This window comes from Castor canadensis, chromosome 12 (assembly GCF_047511655.1).
Source record: "Castor canadensis chromosome 12, mCasCan1.hap1v2, whole genome shotgun sequence".
Classification (NCBI taxonomy): Eukaryota; Metazoa; Chordata; class Mammalia; order Rodentia; family Castoridae; genus Castor; species Castor canadensis.
Window position 1 is genome coordinate 129,386,925 of NC_133397.1, and position 7,580 is coordinate 129,394,504.

Sequence of the window (7,580 nt, forward strand, 5' to 3'; positions counted from 1 at the left end):
TCATTGATTCTTTGTATAGTTTTTTTTTGTCTTGATCCCATTAATCTTGACCCTGATCTGTATTATTTCTCTCTGCTAGTTTTGGACTTGGTTTTTTCTTGTTTTTCTAGAAGCTTAAATGTGCATCATTTGGTTGTTTCTTGGAGATGTATCTATTTTTCTAAGGTAGGCACTCATAGCTATAAACTGTCTGTTTAGCATGGCCTTTCCTATGTCCCACAGATTCTGGTAGGTTGTGTTTTCATTTTTCACAACATTCTAGGAATTTTTTTGTTTTGTCCCTTATTTCTTTGATGATCCAGTGGTCATTCAGCAGTGTGTTGTTCAGTCTCCATGTGTTTGAATATTTTCTGTGGTTTCTTTTGTTATCGAGTTCTATTTTTGTTCTATTGTGATCTGATATGATATGGGGGTATTTCAATTTTCTTAAATTGTTAAGGCTTGCTTTGTATGATAAAATATGATCTATTTTGGAGAAAGGTTCATGAGCTGATGAGAAGAATGTGTTTTTCAGGGTGGTTGGATGAAATACTCTGTAGATGTCTAATGGTCTAAGGTGTTTAGCAATTCTGATGTTTCTTTGTTGTTTTTTTGTCTGGATGTCCTATCTATTAGGGACAGTGGGGTATTAAGATCTCCCACTACCACTGTGTTGGAGTCTACTTGTACTTTTAAGTTCATTGTGGTTTTTTTTTTATTAGCATAGTTGGGTACACTGGTGTTTGGTACATATATATTAAGAAATGCTATTATTTTCTCTAAATGAATTGCTTCTTTTATTAATATGAAGGGACCTTCATTGTCTCTTCTGGCTGATTTTAGTCTGAAGTCTACTTTGTCAAATATAACTACTCCTGCCTGTTTTGTATGGTCCATTTGCTTGGAAAAATCTTTTCCCACCCTTTAACTCTAAGCCAGTGTTTATTTTTCTCAGTGAGTTGTGTTTCTTGTAATCAACAGATAGTTGGGTCTTGTTTTTTTAAATCCAATTTGTTATTCAATGTCTTTTGATTGGGGCATTAACATTCAGTGTTAGTATTGAGAGCTGTGTGGTGTTTCTAGTCATTTTTATTCCCCTGATGTTTATTTATCCCTATTCCTTGTTTGTTACTCTGTCTGGTCAAAGAGGTTTATTCTTTCCTGCAATTTTCTGGCTGACTTTAATTTGTTCTTCTGTATGTAAGAGATCTTTAAGTATTTTCTGCACTGCTGATTTGGTGGTCATGAATTCCTTTAGTTTTTGTTTGTTGTGGAAAGTTTTAATTTCTCCTTCAATTAGGAAGTTTAGTTTTGTTGAATTAACTAGTCTAGGTTGATGGTTATTTTTTTTCAGGGCCTGAAATATATATTTCTATGACCTTGCATTTAAAATTTGTGTTCAGAAATCTGCTGTTATTCTAATGGTTTTACCTTTATATGTGACTTATCTTTTCTCTTTTGCAGCTTTCAGTATTCTTTCTTTGTTCTGTATATTAAGTGTTTTGATTATGATTATGTGGGGGGGTTTCTTTTCTGGTCCTGATGGTTTGGTGTTATGTAAACCTCCTGAACCTGGATGTCCCTCTCTTTCTCAAGACTGGGGAAGTTTTCAGCTATTATGTTGTTGAATTAGTTATCTATGCCTTTAGTTTGTATATCTTCTCCTTCTTCTATACCCATGATTCATAGATTTGGTCTTTTGATGGTGTCCCAGACATCTTGCATGTTCCAGTCATATTTTCTTAGCATTTTTTAATGATCTTTGACTGTTTGATCTAATTCATTTGTTCCTGATACTCTATTTTCAACTTGCTCCACTGTGTTAGCCAAACTTTCAATTGAGTTTTTTACTTTGGAATATTGTGCTGTTCATTTTAAATTGGTTGTTTTCAGGATTTCTCTCTTTACTGATTTCCTCTTTCATTTCACTCATTTATTTGTTTGAATTCTATTTCAGCTCCTTTAGTTGTTCATACCCTCTTTGAGTTCAGTCAGTAGCTTATGTGTCTCCTCTTTGAACTCCTTGATCATTTTTACTATTTTTTAAATTCAGTATTTGATATTTCCTTTTCTTCACAGTTGTTTAGATCCTTAGTGGTGGAGTTGGCTTTTGAGGGAGAGCTGTTGCCTTGCTGCTTCATGTTTCTGCATTAAGATTGGTGCATTTGGGGTCGTTTTTGATGGGAGGTTCCAGTCATCTATGTTCCTTTAGTTGGGGTTGAGCTCTCGTGTGCTTTCTTGTCTCTACATGGTGGGGGGAGCTCGATAGTAAACCCTTCAGCTTCTTGTTCTCAAGATGTTGGATTCTACCCCCTGTTCCACACAGGGTATGGGGGCTTAGCTGCTAAGGCTCTCACAGTTGTCAAGCTGCAGTCTAATAAGTGCCAATTAGTGCTACTGTCCCAGTATATTTAGTTGTCTACTGGAGCAAATATGAATCTTTGTGGTCCTAGAAGACTAAATATACTAAGGGTTTTGATGGGAGGGAGACAAGGGGTTAGCTCTAGTAGATATTATGAGGTGAGAAGTTCAGGTAGCAGAAAGGGGTGGTGGCTGAGCTAATGGAAGTGGTTAACTGGGCAGCAGAGTGGAAAAGGTAGGAAGGATCAAATAAGTATTAAGCTGGGGGGGGAGAACAATGGAGAAAATTGAACAGGCAAACAGATATACAAACCACAGAACTGAAAAAAAGTCTGGGTATCTATTCACTAAAAGTATTGGTAGTGAAGGATTGTGGGTGGGTAGACAGAGAGAAGGGAAACTGGGGAGTGAGAATGCAAAACTGCTGTTAAGGTGTACAGAAAAATAAGCTACCAACAAATGAGTAAAAAATCTGTATCACAAATTTAGGAGCATTGAACACAAATTTTATGTAAAAACTGCAAATTTCCTATTGCTTTTCTGAGTTATTGATCCCCCCACACCCTGTGTCTGAGTCTTTCAGTCTATTAGATAGGAAGCTAAATTGGATACCTGCCTTTGGGATGGTGCCTGATGCTGGGGAGAGGGGTGTTTGAATATCTAAGTGGGATCCCTGACATTTGTACTGTCAACTTCCCAGTCTCACCTTTTCCACACTACAACTTTACCCTCTCTCAAGCACCCCAGAACTTACAGACTGTAGTTATTACACAAATGCAGGGTTTTGTCCAGATGTCCTCACTGGTGGAGGTCTCTAGTGGGGTTGGAGGTTCAGCAAGTTGTTGGTGTCACTATCTCTGCTGTGGCTGCTGTTGTGTGCTCAGCAACTTCTTAGGCCACACTGTGTCACATTCCCTGGGACCTCTGTGGGCTGCCATTGACTCCCAGTAAGTTTTCCCTGGTGGGTACCTGTTCCCCACTGGTCTTCACTACTGAAGATAGACACACAGGTTCCAGTGAATGTGATTTTGTGAACTACAGGGAGTGTGGTATGTGGGCTACAGGAAAAGTCTTTGTTCAAAGGCACCCATGCGATGTGGCTCCACTTCTGTTCCCCCAATTCCAGCAGCTTTCATCAGCAATTCACATGCTGGGCACCTTTCTTGTTTGAGCACTGACTTTCTCCACACAGTTCTTGGGACAAAGAGTTCAGCTTCTGCCTCCCCACTGGAGGAGTAGGTGCTTAGCTCCAGGGCACAGAGTGCACATCTACAGACCTCCACAAATTCTGGTGTTTCATTCTGTGGGTTCCAAGCAGAGCTCTCTAATCACTTACTCTGGAACCAGGTGCAGATCTTCTAGGACCCTCAGTTTCCACCTTTGTTCAGGTTTGTGAGAGCTCCAGGGTTTGGAGGTGTTGGCAATCTGCCATCTTGCCTCTGACTCTCAAATAAGATTTTTATTTTTTGAAGTAAGAATAAAGATTCTTAGTTAAAGCCACGGGTGTTTATAGCTCTTCCATTTGGGGGCAGAGCCCTCTTCTCAAACTTCTTTTCACAGTTTACAGCTCAAAATGAGAATTAGCAAGGTAAGTCTGGGCAGGTTGTCATTCTCACAAACACCTGGTAGAGAAACTCCAAAGGGCTGTACTGGCATAGGACATGTTGGTGACATTTGGTAAGTTATCCAGGTGAGTGCTAGAACTCTGCCAAAAGGCCCAGTTTATGATTGATCTTCTCCTATTAAATGTCTTCTGACATGAATCTGAGAAGAATGAGATAGGAAAAATAATTTAACTCACTTAACCTTATTTCTAGTTTTCATTTTATAGTATGTTTATTAGAGAAATACTTAGAGAAGCCCTTTGTCATTAACAATGTAACCTATGAAATTCTATTATAATATTTTACAAATTAAGAAAGAATCAGGTGTTTGAGTAATTCTATCCATTTTTACTGGACTGTTGAGTTTTGTCACTACAACTATAAAAAAAGACTCTCTAATTGAACTTTAGCAACTTAAAGCAAAAAGTGGTTTACACTGATATACATATTCTCCCATTTTAAAGATGAGACAGGCATACAAAAATCTGAAGACTGAATTAGAACACAATTAAATAGTGAGAAAAAGAATGAGAAGGAGGAGGAGAGGAAGGAGAAAAGGAGGGGATAAGAGGGGAACAAGATGAAAGAGAAGAAGAGGAATGAAACAATGAATGTTGTATTGTCTGAAATCTCATTGTACTACTGAATCCAGAGATAGAAAGCTAGCATCTTGCAATTCTTCCCCTTTCTTTGCAACTTCAAAAACTCTCATTTTCAGTTCACAACTTCAAAAGTGTGTTTGAGGAGGCATGGATGAATGCAAATGTGAGTGAGACCTCAAGGCCCCCAGGTGGTGGGTGACAAATTCTGGAGAGAAACTTGAACTTTTACTGGATTGAAGAACTGGAGAAGAGAGACAAAGATAGCTGCAGCAGCTGGGAAATGAGAAGGGGATGCAGAAAGGAGAAAACCTGATAGTGGGGCCCCCAAATATTGTAGGTAAACTCTGTCCACATCTTTGGATGACACCTGCAGCAGGCATTCATGGGGCAGCTTCAAAACAGCTTGTAATTAAGGGAACTAACTTTTGAAGAGCAGTAATACTGAGAGTATCCAGTCATGGTTTGGTTCTAGGAAAAGTGAGTGGAAATCGGTCATTAAACTGGTTGTGTGGCATTGTTTTGCATGTCACCCAACCAAGCTACTCAGAAAGTTCCTTAGCTCTTCCACATTCCCTGATATTGGGGAATGTGAATAAGATGGGTCAAGACAGACATGGTCACAGTATCAAACACCAATTTCCAAGGTGTCTTTTATATTGTTTGGTGATAAAGTAACTCAGCCTTTTTTTTCAGAATACCCTACTTAAATCAAATATAGAACATACCAAGTTGTGGGGCAATAAGCTTAAAATGGCCATAAGACCACCACTCACACTTTTTTTGGATACAGTAAGTCCATCATCAGTGTACATGCATTCAGGTGTTTGAAGCTGTCTGTCTCTGGAATCAGGAGGCTTGAATGAATACTGGTTCAGATACTCTTTTGGACTTACCCTCTTTCCTCAACTTTAAAATGAAAAGGATACTACCTGTCCCTCAAAATCTTGTTGAGAGGATTAAGTAGGATTATGTAGGATAATGCATGAAAAGTCCTACTCTGCTAGGGCATGGATCACAGAGGTTTTGATTAGACCTGCCATGATGCCAGTCTCCTCCCCACAAAGGAGACTGCACCCATTCTCCATTGGTTTGATGGCCTTCAGCAGGCATGTAGACATGTAAAAGTGCCATTGTTCCACTCAAGTAAAGCATTTTCTTCCTGCCCCGACATTTCCAACCTCCATAAAAAAACCAAACCAAACCCAAACAGAAAAAGAAACTAAATCTTTTATTAAATCCAGGAAGGAGTTCTTTTATGTCTAGAAAACTGTGCAAGTGTTTGTTTAATATGTATGTATGTATGTATATGTTGAGTAGTTGTACACATTTGATCTGGTTTTATTTCTAGGACAACCGTACTTGGCTTCTAGCTTTCATACATTTAACAAGAATGCAATATCAACAAGTTATATACCCAGTTATTTTATGAATGTCAACAAAGTAGAAATTGAGTCATTTACTTTATTTTAAATGTTTTCAGGTGCAGCCATGCCTTTCATTATGCACAATATTCATTTTGAGAGTTCAGTCTCCTTCTTGGGATTGAGAAAAAATTCATCAAATTTTACTTTCCTACAGAGATTTTAATGCTTGCTTCTAAATGCCAAAGGCTGATTGCCATAGAAAACACAAGAGTGGTAGATATATAAAGCAAATTAAATTCATATAAATCCATGTTTCCTGTATAAGCTTGACAAGATTTGGGACAAGTTTTTTCATGCTTAAATTATAAGACTTAGTAGTAAAAATTGTAATTCATAAAACTTTATGCTTAGAGAAAAATAATCACAAAACCAAAAGGCTTTAATTAGAAATTCTGTTTGGCCATATAACTCCCTAAATTATTAATACAGTTTCCCAGAGTAGGAAATACATATGGAGAACAGTGGATTGATAGGGCAAAAAAGTAAAACAAGAATATGTATCCCATGTTTCACTACTATCTTCCATGAAGACTCAGTTCAATTTCACTTTAGTCCCGGATCTGACACAGATGTGGAAAGTGGCCCTGATGAAGGCGTAGAACTTGGAGTTCTCTTTGGGCTTGAATCCAGAGAGGTACTTCAGACTATCCTCAGAGATTCCATTTAGCTCCCAAACTGTTTCACTCAGTTTTTTTTTCTGCACAGGGTATAGCTAAACCATTTAATCTTTATTTAACTTTTTCTCTGTTCTATATATTGGACTAAGACCTGGGGTGAGTTTTCAGGCTTTGAGAAGCTTATAGCCCAAAGATACACATATAAATAAGTAATCCTAATGTAATTTTATCTGCTACACTAGGTATATTCATAAAGTCCTCTTGAGGCACAGAGAAGGGGCAAAGGTTCCTAAAAGTGACAAATGAGTTGGGACTTGACATCAGATATTTGAATGTCTACATTTGAAATGTCTACAACCCCCTCCCCCCATTTACACTGAAGCTGTCTCATTGGGGGCCAACCACACCAAGGATTAATTTCAGTGATTCAAGTCTCAGGGGTGACCTTTTGAGAGATCAATGGCTACTCTCCCCCCTCAGTTTAAGGTTATTGTAGGAGTTCTACTTTTTCAGTGAGGCAGAAATTTAAAAAACAGATTTGATGACTATGCTCACCTAAGGTTATCCTGGTTAAGGGATATTTACTTTAGTCTAACTAGAGAAAGCCTATCTCAGAAATGGAGATTTGGAATTTTGTCTGTCTAATTGTGGCTTATTTTATTCAGGTGATATAAAATACAACATTAATTATTCTCATCCAATACTCTAATATTCTAATTAGTGTACTCTAATTATCTTCCTTTAATAATTATCAGCACTCTAATTATCTTCCTTTTTCATCCACTTTTCACCTATTATTATTATATTTTTGATGTACTGTGGGTACATTGTGAAATTTACACAAGTTCTCACAATGTACAATAGATGAATTCACCCCTCCATCATCCTCCTTCATCCTTCCTCTCCCATTCCTGGAACAGTTTCAGTGGGTCTCATTTTTCAATTTTCATACATGAGTACATAATAATTCCACTATATTCACCCTCCTATACC